A 15,087-nucleotide genomic window follows, 5' to 3' on the forward strand; every position below is an offset into this window, starting at 1 on the left:
CCTGCTGTTAATTAAGGCATTTGAATTGTAAAGAAACTGAAATCTAAACGGTTCAGTAAAGAAAGCAGGAAAAAAGCCAATGTTTATGGTTAGCCCTAGGCGAATGTAAATAATTTCATTCAAGGAAAACAAGAGGACATATATAAGCATTTTCTTGGTGTAATTAGTTCATTGTAGCCAAGAGGACTACAATTAGATTTTTTTAATGAGATCCTCAAAGAAGCTTGAGAAGAGACATAGACTGGGGTGTAACATAGTTTGCGAAAATTAGTTTTCGATAGTATTCCAGCATATAGGAGGAGATAAACGGTAAACGCAAGCCACTAGAAGCAACATTTAGAAAACAAAAAGAAATCTAACAAGTGAATATATAGATGGCATGTACACCTATCCTCCAGGCTCATTGTGGAGGAGCACGGGTAGCACAGGGAAATTAGAAGGTCTTTCAGAAAAAGAATATAAGGTAGCACATGGAAGTAAATTCAATGTGGCGTGTGCTTTCTTGTTCTTTGAAGGTCCCTTGACCACAGCAGCGAGGGAGCTTGTGTATTTCTTTTGTTTTATCCACTTCCCATTTCCCCCCAGGCAGATTTTACCCTTGGCTGAGACTGGCACAATTGTTGGCAGAACTTCAAGGTGGAATAGTAGGGTACAGCAGCTTCTGTGGATCTGACCAGTTGGGACCTGACTGGCTGTTTGGCAAGATTTATTTTTGCTCCTTTAAATCCATAGATTCCTAAGGGACCCCAGTAGTTTTAGTCATGTATTAACCCTGTCCTGACTTTTGGAGGTCAGTAAAGCCTTACAGTTTAGGTCCCTTTCCTGTTTTTCTCATTTATGGAGATACTGACTTGTCCCTAAGACTGTCGTAAGAGTCTTTTCTCTCTTTTGAAATGTGTGAATTTTTATAATTTCATACATCACCTTACGTTGAAGTGCAGTTAACATCATTTGTATCCTTTTAACCTTTTACCTAATGGCTTTTTTGTTACGTGGGCAAGGCGCCTAAGACAATCTGGTGGCAGCTGTGTGATTTGTGCAGTTTTTGTTATTTTCAAGTGCACTTGCAGGTGGCTAGCACTCTAAATGGCTGTGCCACGGGATTTCCACATGTTCCGTGCCCATATTGTTCTTTGGCCGCCTGCCTGCTCATGTCAGGAAATTCCATATATGGTAACCTCTTTCCATCATGAAAGCTTCTGCTTTTTCGAGCAATTTGGTGTTTGTGTGTGTGAGCCAGAGCGGGCTGGGACTGTTTGGTCCCCGTGTGCATCCTCTGGCACCTGAAAGTCTACTGCTGGGCGGATGTAATGACCAGTGGTGGTTCAGGACTGGCCATCCTTGGGCTGTTCGAATGTTGCAGATGCTTACCATTGATGGCCTCGGGCTAGCTCCCAGTCTATATTTTGCATACGAGGGATCTTGCAGCTATTTGATAGATCATCAATGGAACCAAAACTTCTACGAAGATCATCGGCCCTTTAAAGAACAGAGGTCAACAACTGCAGCTGACCAGCATCGTCAACAGTGATCGGCCCTGTGAAGCCCTGTTGCTTTGCTTGATCTCAGAAGACTCTCATTGGTGCTTTGACCCTTGGACCGGTAGGAACAACCAATCTCGATCCTGGCTCGAGGCTCTGTGCTTTAGAAGCTTTCAGAAGTGTCCCTGGACTGACCAGCTACCTCACTGCTGCATTCGTTCCGAGCAGAGCCTTGGAACAAAACAGATCTGCAGCTTCGGCCACAAGTCGCATGTTCTTGCAACTTCAGCCATCTTGCTCCAAGGGAAGCTGTTCTGGGGCTGCTTCTGTGTTTGCTGCTGGATGATCGCCTATCACCGCGGTGATCTTCGTTGGAACAATCCTTCCATCCTGTGAGATGTCCTGAGGGGATCTGCACTGCAGTCTTCATCTTTCCTCATTTTTGGTCTTCATCTGGAATCTGTCCAGAACAGATTCCTGTGCACTGCGACCAACCAAAACTAAATCCTGATGCCTAAAGTGACCTCTGGCCCGACGACCCCTGGGCCTTCCTCACCGCAGAATATTGTGTCCCTGACGGATTCCAGAAGACCTGCAATGTAATCTTAAAGAATCAAGAGTCTGGCAGGGTTTAATGCACCAGTTTCTGCCACCGCCCCTGTCCTCCATAGGGTAACGCTGGGTGTGAAGCCCTTGGCCCAAACTCCCTCTGACTGGGCCTCTGGTCATCGAACCTGGGCTAATGATCCTTTCCTAGGCCCCTCCTAGTGAATAGAGTTGGGTACTTGCCTCCTTTTGGAAATTCATATAACACTGGAAAGCACACAACGCTGCTCACTCCTCAAAGCATCCTATTTGAGAAACAACCATCCACTCTGTGCACCACTACTGCTAGGCTGCCTCCCTTTTAAGATTCTGCACTTGCAGAACCTGGCACTAACATTTTCTTGCCTGGCTGTGATTGGTGGGGTTCTAGTGATGGCCCCCTAATGTGGTGGGATTGAGACACAACCCTACAATTCTTCCTTGCATGTTAAATCCAAAGATACTTTTAAACGACATCTCCTACCAACCTGCTGCCAACCAAAGCTTTTGAGAATTCTGTAATGAAGGTGCTGATTCAGTGCAAGATGGGGGCGCACCTACCATTTGAGGCAATAAGCGGGATGGGCTGGGACACCTTCTATGAGTTGGGGGGGGGGGGGGGAACAAGGGGACTCTGGGAACTGTAGCCAGCCTTCAGATCAGGCCTGGAAGGGAAACAAGGGGCGGGGGATACCTTGTTTATGACACAACATTGACACAAGGAACTTGTATGCATAAGTACGATAAAGGTGAAACCACAGGTAAGCAGACTCTGAGGGCGCCACAGGTTGGGCTTCACCCTGAAGGCTTGCTTCAAACACCATGTTCAAGGGGGCGAGGGCTGCTCATATTCAGCAGATCATAGTAGCTGAGAAAGCACTGGATGATGCAATCAAGGCCAGCGGGCCGGTTCCATGCTGCTCGTGGGAGCTCAGGAAGTCAACCTGATCCAGAGAAGCACTCACATGACAGAGGCATTCTTAAATTGCTCTTTGGCAGGCATGTATGGGAATGGGACGGTGGAATGGAGGTGCATTAATGAAGAAACAGACGGTAAATTCTGGTGTCCCTGGAAAGTAGCAAGCCCCCAAAGTGTCCACTACAGTGTTGGTGAAGGTCGCTGCCTTGCCAGTGCTGTGTGAATGTCTCCCTTTCCACTAGTTCAGGGTGTCTTGTGTTCCTTCTGCTTTGGTGCTGACCAATGGCAGATGAATAAAGGACTGGAGGTCCGGACAAAACTTTTATTACTAATTGCAAAATGTTTGCAGGTGGAGTGGTAAGCAGTGTGGCGACACATGGGGAGGAGATGAGCTGGGAGAGGGCAGATCTGTTTGCTCCAATCATTTTTAACTAACGTATATCTAGCTATATGGGTAAGACGTAGTGTAACCAGTAAGCTTCGTGGGAACTGCAAAGACGTGAAGTTGGAAGTGCAACTGGTTCGAACTCCATGAACTTTGTATTAGCAGTATACAAATTATGTTTGCTGTGTGCTAGTTTGTCAGCTGTGCTGTTTGATTTGTGCTTGCCCAGCTGTAATAAACAGCGTTATTTCTTGTTCGGTGTGCTCTTCTTTTTGGACTACTTGTGGTAACTAATTATTACAAGATGTGAAATACTCCTGATACACTTCCTACACCATTCTCAGGTACTTGCCTCGAACTTTGGTTTTGAGTCACTGGGCCTACCTACCTGATATGGAAGTACTGCTAAAGTTATGGCTGCCTTAAATTTATACGCCGTGGCATTGCACTTTTCACTTTACTCGCTACAGTTTCATTGCTTTCCTTTACTGCACTTACTGTGTTTTGTTGTAGATTGTGGGTAATCTCATTTTGAGATTACCATATTTATACATATTTGTGTGTAGGTGAGCTGTATGATATATTCTTCTTGGGTTTTACCTGCTGTGTTTTAAGTCCTAATAAAACGGTGTATATGTGTACTTTTGTGTGGACTAATATGTTCATGCCTCTGTGTGATTAACTGTACTTAAAGATCACTCCCATAGCTTCATAAGTATGCCTTGCTGCTCAGCAACATTACTTTGATTGATTGACTTTGGCTAGATTAAATGTTAACAGGTGTTCACTGACTAGGTTGGTCTCTTGGATCACTCCCACTGGTTGTGACAATCCAATTTAGCACTGGTTAAGTAGCCCTGTGTACTAGTATGGTAGCCATTGAAGTACTAATGTGTTTCAAATCTTACTCTCACCCATTTTGTTTTCTAGCCATTACGATCTCTCTGAAACCCTGATGTTCACTTAAAATGGGCGTTGCACTCAAGTGTGCTCACTGTTTTAAACTGACAGTCTGGTTTTCTGCCCAAGATGAGCCAAGTGCACCTACTGTGGAGAGGACCTGAGCTTTTTGTGATTTTTAAGGCCAGCTTCATAGGCTTGCCAATGAGACCTTTGTGTGTTTGGCATGTAAATGGAATCCACTGACGTGAGGCATTTTATCACTCAGTCCTCTCTGTTCTAGACTTTGCAATTGAAATCTCTAGACACTCTTCCCGCGGATTGGTAGTTTCGTTCTCATGGATTGAAAAAGGTGATACTTGTCATAAATGGATATTTCAAATGTATTGTGTCCTCCAACGTATTCCTCTTCGAAGGGATTGTGTCCTCCGACGTATTCCTCATCTATGATATTTGTATCTCCAGCTTGCTGGCCTCGGAAACATTTTTTTCCCAGTAGAGGGCGCTGTGCGTCGACATCTGTCGAGTAGGTGTTCCTCGACAGCCACTGTATCGACGCCAACGTCATCATGCCTATAAATGGCCGCGCGCAGCGTCCGTTGCTCAGTTCCGTTTTTCCGTGCTTCGTGTGCCTCGGAATACCGTTGCTCAGTTCGTCAGTCAAAATATATTCATATTTCCTCGAGAAAACCGACTCGTACTCGATGGCTTCCTCCTCCGACCTGACGACTCCTCGGTCCGGTTTCAAAAAATGCCGAGACTGTGGGAAGAAAATGTCTTTGAGGGATCCTCACAGGATCTGTTTGTGGTGTCTGGGAATCGAACACCAGTGTTCGGAGTGTGAGGAATGCCTACCCATGACGGCAAAAGCCTTGAAGGAGCGTAAGGGGAAGCTCGAGAGAGGTAAGTCAGTTTTAACTTCCTCGAAAGTTTCCGCAGTAGAGTCGAGACATTCGTCTCCTCACCGTCGAAAGCATTCTCGGTCTCGAAGTGGCTCCCACCACTCGTCGAGGTCTAGACACTCGAAAAAGAGACGTAGAAGATCTTCGTCGTCTTCTAGTTCCCCTGAAAGAGTACATTGCCCCACAAAACACAGCTCTCAGGCTGAGTGGGAGGAATTCAGAAAAAAGATGCTAAGCGTCTTTGAGAAAGCGGCCTCGACCCCCTCGAAGTCAGCTGAGGGTGATACCCCGGGTGAAAAGCCCAAAAAATCTAAACACTGCGAGTCGAAGCACCCGGCGAAAGAGTCGACCCGAAAGCGCCATGAGCCATCGGGAAGTAAAGCATCTTCGACACCATCGTTGCAAGCCCCTTCGAAGCATAGATCGACGCCGTTATCGAAGGGTTCTTCGACGCATCCGTCGATTGAGTCGACACCGGCGTCGACGCCGATAAAAGAAAAAAAACACGGCTACTCCACAGCCAACGGTTAGGCCAAGAGCCTCCGACACGACGCCGAGAGCGTCGTCGACATCCTCAAGCAGGGTTCCAATCCTTTCGAGTTCTACGGGGACTCTTCCAATTTTCGCGACGCCTTTGACGGCGCCTTCGAGGATTTTTACATCGGTGTCGACATCGACCTTTTCAAGGCCAGTGATGATGGCTCCTTCTGCTTTAGAAATGAGTTTTATCCCTTTTCACTCAGAACACCCCCCCTTTAACCTCAATTTATGAGGAAAGGGAACACTCGGATCAAGAAAGGCCTTTTGACCTGCAGAGGACCACATCACCTGAACCAGAGACTTTTGACCCTGAGGAAAGAAGGTTAAAAGACCTTCAGGATGTAGTAAAGGAAGCAAGTGGTTTAGACACTTCCCCTGAAGTGGAATCTGTCAAATTAGACCCAGGGGAACATGCTGAAACCCCTTATAGAACCCTAATGTCAAGAATCATAGAATTCATGGATTGGTCTGCACCTTCACCTGTTTTTCATCAGGATGACCTGGCTGACATTTTGGATAAAGGTCCACAGGAGGATCCTGTGGTTCCATTTCACTCTGCCTTACAGAGAAAGATTTTAACTAACTGGCAAACTCCTGAAGTTATCCCTGCGGTTAACAAGAAGTTGTCGGCGAAATATAGGGTATCTGCTTCTGACCCTGAATACCTATCTAAACACCCTAGAGTCTGGTGGTCCAGGCTGCAACTTCATCGGGCAGTACATCTGCATACCCCACTGCTCCACAGGATAGGGATGATAAAAAATATGATGCCATGGCTAAAAAAGTCTTCTCGACCTGTAGCATGGCTTTAAAATCTGTTAATGCGACTTGTACGCTCACTAGGTTCAGCCACACTCTTTGAGAGTGTGCTTCATCAGCGGCTGACTGCCTCCAGGAAGGAGAAGAAAGGGACGCATTTTTAAATATCATTAGAGATGGTAAAGATGCAATGTGTGAGTCCCTTCAAACTGGCATTGATTCTGCTGACAGTATCAGCAGGGCCATGGCGGCAAGTACCACAATCCGCAGGCATGCGTGGTTGAGAAAGTCCGGCTTTGCTTCTGACGTCAGGCCAGACTTTTAAAGATGCCCTTTGACGGCTCTTCCCTGTTTGGTAAAAAGGCAGATGACAGTTTGGAAAAACTGCAAACATCTAAAGCAGCAGCCAAGTCACTAGGAGCTTCAATCCGCCAAACTAATTTTCGTCCCTCAGGATCCTCTTGGAGAGGAAGGTCCTTTCGCTATTATTCCTCATATGGAAGAGGCAGAGGACGGCCGGCTCAAAGAGGCCAAGGAAAATTTACCCGTGGTGGACGGGGTAGAGGAAAGAAAGCCGCATCAGCAGGAGCCGCTTTACCTTCGGCAACTGCATCAGCCGCTCCCAAACCACTCTGAGGTCTCCCATCACAAGACACCTGTAGGGGGCAGGTTAACTCACCATCTGACGGAATGGCAGGCTATTACGTCAGATGCTTGGGCATTGGAGACAGTTGCCCAAGGTTACTGCCTGCCTTTTCTACGCAGCCCTCAGAGCCATCCACCGGGGAACAGCTCACTGAAAGTGCCGGATCCGCTCCTCTTGCAGGAAATTGTAGACCTGCTAGAGAAAGGTGCCATAGAACCGGTACCTGTAGCGGACAGGAACAAGGGCTGGTACACCCCCTACTTTCTCATACCAAAGAAAGACAGATGACTGAGACCCATCCTGGACGAATTGAACAAGTTCCTCAGGAAGGACAAGTTCAAGATGGTAAAACTCTCTCAGATCCTTCAGGCCCTCCAGCTTCAGGACTGGTTGGTATCTCTGGACCTTCAGGATGCTTATTTCCATGTGCCAATCCATCCCAAGCACAGGAAGTACCTGAGGTTCGCAATTGGCAACTCTCATTATCAATTTCAAGTTCTGCCATTTGGGCTGACCTCCGCCCCAAGGGTCTTCACCAAGCTAATGTTGGTTGTGGCTGCAAGTCTAAGGAGGGAAGGGATTCGCGTCTACCCCTACCTGGACGATTGGTTGATCAGAGCAGTTTCTTCGGAACAAGCTCGGATCCAACTAGATTATGTTTGCCACTTCCTTCACAAGCTGGGCTTCTCCCTCAATTTAAAGAAGTCACAGATGATACCATCAGAGACTCCAGTTCATTGGAGCAGTCCTGGACACGTCCCTGGGAAAAGCCTCGCCACCAGAGGTGTGGGCTCAAGATATTCTGCAGATGGTCACCAGGTTTCAAAATGCCCAACGTCTCCCAGCCTACGACTTTTTGAGGTTGCTAGGCCTCATGGCATCCTGCATATCCCTTGTGCCAGAGGCTCGCCTGAGAATGAGATCCCTTCAGTCAGATCTCCTCTGGATTTCGGACAAGGTAGCCCATGACCTTCAATGGTGGGCCTATCCAGAGAACATCTTGAAAGGAGAACTGTTTTGGCAACCATGGCCGGAGATAACAGTAGTCACAGACGCCTCACTCACGGGGTGGGGAGCACATGCCAACGACCTGACCATCAGCGGTCGTTGGTCTCCATCGGAGCCCAGACTACACATCAACCTGTTGGAGCTGAGAGCCATCAGACTGGCACTGAAGGCTTTTCTGCCGTCTGCATGGGGGAGAAACGTCCTGATAATGACGGACAATACAGTGGCCATGCACTACCTCAACAAAAGAGGCGGCGTAGGGTCACTGCCACTGTGCAGAGAGGCGATGTAGCTCTGGTTTTGGGCAATTCAGGAAGGAATCTCTCTATCGGCAATTCACCTAGCCGGAGAGAAGAACTTGACAGCGGACGCTCTGAGCAGGCAGAACAGTCTCCCACGAGTGGGAGATAGCTCAGGAAGTCCTTCAAGAGATCTTCGCCCTTTGGGGAACCCCTCAAGTGGATCTGTTCGCCACCAGTATCAACAGGAAGTGCGACAGATTTTGCTCAAGGGAATTTCCCCCGAGAGGAGCTCTAGGAGACGCGTTCGTAGTGGACTGGGAGTTCCCACTTCTGTACGCGTTTCCTCCGGTCCTTGTCATTCCTCTAATGATCAGGAGGTTGAGAAGGTTTCGGAAGACCATGATCCTAATTGCCCCGGATTGGGCCAGGAGAATGTGGTACCCAGACCTTCTGGACATGTCCATCCACCCTCCAATTCGTCTACCGTACAGAGAGGATCTTCTCTCACAGAAGGGAGGTCAGGTTCTCCATCCAGCCATCAAGACCCTCAACCTTCACTCTTGGTATCTGAAAGGTTGAGGTACAAGGATTGGGACCTTCCAGATGACGTCATGGAGGTGTTGCTTTCGGCCAGAAGGCCAGCAACTAAAACTCTATACCGCTGCCGTTGGAATAAATTTTGCAGCTGGTGCAGAGAAAAGAATATCAAACCCTTTTCATGTGGTACACCTGCAGTGTTATTCTTCTTACTTTATTTGGCAAATTCAGGCCTTCAAGTTGGCACTATTAAGGGCTATCTTGCAGCGCTATTGATCTTTAAGCGCACTGCAGAGGAAGCCTTCATATTTCAAAATTCCATTGGTAATACAATACCTGAAAGGTCTAACTAATGTTTACCCTCCAAGACCATTCCAAGTTCCCTTATGGGACTTAAATCTAGTTTTAAACTTCCTAAAGGGTGCTCGATTTGAACCACTCCACTCTTGTTCATTGAAGTTTCTCATCCTCAAAACTGTTAAACCCTCATACAATTTTTCACAAGGACAAAGTCGTTCTACAGGTGAAGCCTAACTTCCTCCCAAAGGTAGTTTCTGAATTTCACATTACTCAGAAGATTACTTTACCTTCATTCTATCCTCCTCCTCATCCGGGGAAAGAGGAAGAGAGACTACACAGGCTGGACCCTAAGCGACCCTTCAGTTTTTATATCAGTAGACTTTCTAAAATTAGACAAGCAGACCAACTCTTTGTAGGTTACGCAGGACATAAGTTGGGATTACCAATAACCAAACAAACCATCTCCAGATGGATTATTTTAGCCATTCTGGAATTCTACAAACTGGCAGGGAAAGAGCCCCCACAAAATCTAAGGGCTCATTCTCCAGGGGTATCGCAGCCTCCTCAGCTCTTCAAAGAGGGGTACCAATTTGAGACATATGTGCGGCTGCCACATGGTCGTCCGCACATACCTTTACCAAATTTTATAGCCTGGATTCCTCCTCTAGTCAAGAGACTAGATTTGGCAAAGCTGTGTTACACTCTGTTCATTCTTAAAGAGTAATATGGCATCTCTTACTCCCGCCTCCAATCACATACCACTGCTATGGGTGTCTATCATAGATAAGGAATACGTCGGAGGACACAATCCCTTCGAAGGACAAGTTACTCCTTACCTGGTAACGTTCTTTCGATGGGCTGTTCCTCCGACATATTCCTTATCGCCCCTCCCATCCATCCCCGCAGTAACATTTCCCTTGTGGTTGCAGCTTACGCTCCTTCAAGGGTAGTAACCATTTATGCAATAACTACCTTACTCTACAAAACGGAACTGAGCAACGGACGCTGCGCGTGGCCATTTATAGGCATGATGGCGTCGATACGGTGGCTGTCGAGGAACACCTGCTCGACGGACGTCGACGCACAGCGCCCTCTACTGGGAATTTTTTTTTTCCGAGGCCAGCAAGCTGGAGATACAAATATCATAGATAAGGAATATGTCGGAGGAACATCCCATCGAAAGAACGTTACCAGGTAAGGAGTAACTTGTTAATCTATGACATGTAATGTCCACAGCTATGCTGCTTCGGAAATGTTTTTGGCAGAGGGCGTCCTGCGTCGATCGGGTCGATGTCCCTCAAAGTACTCCATCAAGGGTGACGTCATCGGATATTATAAGTAGCACGCACGGCGCCGTTGCCTCGGTTCAATTTTTTTCTGCAAACATGTTTGTTTCAGCAAACTAGGAGCGCCTTGTGGTTACTGTTCAGTTACCGTATTATGTCTTCTTCTACCCCGACGACCCTGTGGTCTGGCTTCAAGAAATGTCCGGACTGTGGCTCCAAGATGTCAATTACGAATCTGCATAGAATTTCTGCGGTGCCTGGGCGAGGACCACGCTATGAATGACTATGGATGACTGTTCGAAGTGCCAGTTGTTGACTGGCAACGAACATAAGGGGAAATTGAAGGTAGGAAGGAAGGGTGTCCAAGCCCCATAAATCCAATTCTGCTGGTCTTTCGACCGACGAGTCGACAGGGGACTCCCCTCGTCGGAAGGAATCCAATCGCTCCAGGTTCTGCAGTGGTTCACGCCACTCGCCCTCTTCGTCACGGCGGTCCAGGAAGCAGCGTCACTGTTCGCCTTCCTCGTACTCTTCGGACGATGCCTCCTCGAAAAAGGTTACCTGCCCCACCAAATTCTCGACCCTGGAGGAGTGGTATGCTTTCTGGGTGCAGATGTTGCAGCTATTGCAGTCCCAAGGTACAGTTCTTCTGACAAAGCCAGCTGGGAACAGTCTTGGCCGGGTACTTGCACGCCTTCGGCCCCGGGTGGACATCGTGATAAACATCAGGAGCCTTCGAGGCCCCGTTCGTACAAGTCATCTGGTGTTCACCAGAGTCGTTCCAGGTCGCGGTCTTCGTCTGTGGCGAAACCTGCAAAATCCTCGAGGCCCTTGAACGTGTCAGCGCTATTCCCGTTGGGTGCGCCTGTCTGGTCTTTGCCCCCCTAGTCAGGCCCTCGAAGCTGTCCGCGCCATTGTCGACATTGACACTGTCCTGTTTGTAATCGATCTACTCCTATGTATAAGTGAATTGATTCAGACTTGAATTGCATTTGGATAACTAAAGTTATACTTGTTTGTTGATGTATTGTCTCGGCCTTCCAGTTCATGTTTCTTTCTCTTAGCTTGCTTGCTTATTTAAAGGTTCTTGCATGAATACTATACTTAATGAAAAGGTAGGCCTACTACTGAGTGAAAAGTGCCATTGGCGCAGCAGAAAGTGGATACCGCTGTGAAGGAAAACCTAGCAGAGTTAACAGAGATGCTGTACAAATCGCAGCGGTGCTGCCAAAGCGCTAATATTTCTAAGATGTTGCGGGTATATACGTGAGACGCTACTCCCTAACACTCCGTTATCCATTTAAAATTACATCATAGAAAGTGTGGCCAGGGGCAGTATTTTCTGGAATTTGCACTCCACTACAATCGATTGCTTTCTCCAAATATTCTAGAACTGGAATTTCGAATATAATAAATACTAGTCCTGTAATATGGTGGGAAAGATTTTTTCAGGAGGGGGCAAACACTTTCATGGCTACATTTTCCAAGCAAGATATTCCAGTAGAAACTACTCTCTGAATTTCAGAAGTGCTCAGATCAACAGATTCTTGTTGTTCGGTTACCTCTCAATGGGCAGAGCAAAGCTCCCTTTTTTTTTTGTTTTTTATACCATTGCATTCAATAAATCTTTATTTGAATTTTGGTACATTGCAAAATGTATTTCTCAGTTACTTGTGAATGCAGTGAAATTTCAAATACTGTATTCCCCTTAAGAGTTGAAGCAAACCTACCCTCTTCACTGGAGTTGCTTAGAACATTTGACACCTGAGCTGCACATTCTCCAACCAACTCAGTCCCTTTGTGAATATTAATTTCCACTGGTCAACCAAGCATCTACTTCCAATACCCTTGTGAACTTCACTGCACCATTTTTATTCATGTATCACTTTTTAAACGGTTGTTTATTAATTTGCTCTTCTCAGTGCTACTTGTGGATCTCATTCTTTCCCAGTTTTTTTTTTTTTAAATTTTATTCACTTTATTTTCATTTTCAATTGCAGAAAAACAAAGTAAATACAGAATAACAATGACTAGGTGAATAGTGAAATTTGCATAGAACATCATTTAAGAGATATCAATTAAGGAGAAAGGAACCACAACTATAAAACATCCCAATAAAAAGTACAATCAACGGCCACACATACAGGACCACAAACGACAACATAAAACAAAACACAAACACCCACAACACACAACCTATATTGTAAAGCTCACTTTTCTAAGGCTGATATGGAAGTTATTTGACCAGAACATACATTTTGCTTCTCGGGTATTGCACACAGGTAATGCTGATGTGTGCTATGTTGCATGGTTCTATATCAGGCATTGAATGTCTATTAATAACGCTCTGCACCACACCCCTCTTACAGGAACATGTCCCACAAAGCTTCAAGGGCAGTTTTCCTGCTCGTATAATGCATTTGCTTATTTGTGGGCAGATAGTAAAGCCCAGCAGGAAGCCTTCAATTAACGGAACTCAACTGTTTGAAAAGATGAATGGATGTTTTAGAACATTGGTTGGTGTGGGAGAATTCTAGAGCCTCTGTATTTTGGATTTTTCCTTCCATTTTGGTTTGGCAAGGCTTATTCTCCTGGTAGAACCCAGTTAAGGAACCAAGCAAGTTCAGAATCCAAATCTCAGAATTCTCCCCAAACACAGAGACTGGCACAACCCCAAGTATGCTACTCCCCTAACTAAACTACTTAACTCTTCTCCTAAGACTCAATATAGGAAAACATCAGCCCACCTTATGCACAACTGCAAAGAGCCTGGAGGAAACTTGTGAAACATGCACATGGCACCTGACAGATGTATGGAGCCTCTGCAGCCTAGAAGATTGAGTTGTTAAGGCTCTCATTTTTCAAAGTCTTGGGTTACTTCCATTCATTGCTACCGTCCTGTACCTGTTCTTTGTCCGTTGGCTGCCCAGATACCTTTGCTCAGGTTCATCCTTGTCGCTTGTTCATCTTTGCTTCTGACTGGTGGGACATCCTCCTGGCAACAGTTTCTTCTTTTTTTTTCGCACTTCTGAATCCTCGCTGGTCGAATGCTGGGATACTTGTCGCAGCCATGCAGAAGAAGTTCTATGCCAACCTGCTTCTCCATCCTTCTCCGGACAGAATATTCAGTAACTGGCGCCATAAGTACTTGTCGCCAGGTCCTGAATATATTTTTCAGAATCCTATTCAGAGATCACCTGTGTCTGAGAGTATTGGGGTTTTGCAGATGCCCCTCGACTGTGACTCTCCAATGACCTCCTTTGGCCAGAATCCTGGTTGGTATGCCTTTTTCTCCAGTTGGCTGGGTTTCCTCTGGCGTTTGATTGTTTCTTTGGGCAGCACTTGTGGAGTAGCACTATGAGTATTATGTTGAATATGTTACCGCAGGTTGTCTGTGGATTTTGTCAAGTGTATTGCCATGGGAAATCTTGCAAACCTTTTGAACTCCTGAACAATGCTGCAAAGGGTATTTGCATGGTACCTGGAGTTTCTCCCAGTAAAATTGATTTTTAGTACTTGCCTGTATATTAGAGCGGTTACTAAAAGCACTGCACTTCTGTCCATAGAAATGTATTGATGCACTGTATCTAACCTTGGTTTTTTTCTGCCAGCAAGTCCTAGGGATGTGTTGAGAATATCTAGGCCCGTTATAATAAGTTTATATTTATCCTGATGTTTGGTGGCCTTTTTCACATTGTTGTTACCCCTTCTGCCATTTTAGGTGCTACACTTGAATATATTGTACCGTGTTACTGTTTTACTGTGTACTGGAGATTGTGGAAAGTATATTGACTTCATATATTCCCATTGGGCATGCAGAATATGATTAAGCAATCTCTATTGCTAGTGTTTAGTGATCACCCTTTTCTCACCATCCCTTAACATTATATAGTACTCACTTTACAGCCAGGTGCAAGTCATGCATTTAGCTTTAGAAGTAGTAAACGTCTTCAAAGACAGTTTCCTGTTTTTATGTATATACTGCTGTGGTGTATCCGACTAAAGTACTTATTTGTATTTTGTCTCATTTATATGTAATCCTACTTTTTTCAGACTGTGTAGTATCCTCAGTTGTGTATTCTGTTGGAACTCACTGTACCTGTCCACCAGCCTAGGCTCAACCCCCTGCCTCTTTTGAGTGAAACTGCTTGCTCTGATATTGCTTCCCAGCGAGAGTTCGGCACATCTTTCAGTTGGAGCCGTGTATTGCTCATTGGATACATTGTTTCACACTCCTCACCAGAGGACTGTGGAGAATGATCTCCCTTAAACCCATCATAGCTGTACCTTCCTCCTGGCATGCCTATGTAGACTCCACCTCCCCCTGTATGCTTGTTTATGCCCTGCCTTCTCCCTCCTCAGTTGTTGTCTTGGCTTCAGCAACGCCCTCTGCAGTGCCTGCCTTTGCTCCACCTTCCCCCTCCTCAGTGCCTGCCTTTGCTCCACCCTCCCACTCCCCCTCCTCTGCACCTGCCTTGGCTCCATCTTACCTGTCCTCTGCGCCTGCCTTGGCTCCATCTTCCCTGTCCTCTACGCCTGCCTTGGTTCCACCTTCCCTGTCCTCTGCGCCTGCCTTGGCTTTACCTTACCCCCTCCT

General features: G+C 46.3%; 1 protein-coding gene across 2 annotated transcripts in view; it reads left to right on the forward strand.

The window, feature by feature from the left end:
- ANKRD28 (ankyrin repeat domain 28) overlaps positions 1-15,087 on the forward strand; it is a 1,823,421-nt gene that overhangs the window by 1,325,298 nt on the left and 483,036 nt on the right. The window lies entirely within an intron of this gene.

This window comes from Ambystoma mexicanum, chromosome 2q (assembly GCF_040938575.1).
Source record: "Ambystoma mexicanum isolate Mex_15411 chromosome 2q, UKY_AmexF1_1, whole genome shotgun sequence".
Taxonomy (NCBI): Eukaryota; Metazoa; Chordata; class Amphibia; order Caudata; family Ambystomatidae; genus Ambystoma; species Ambystoma mexicanum.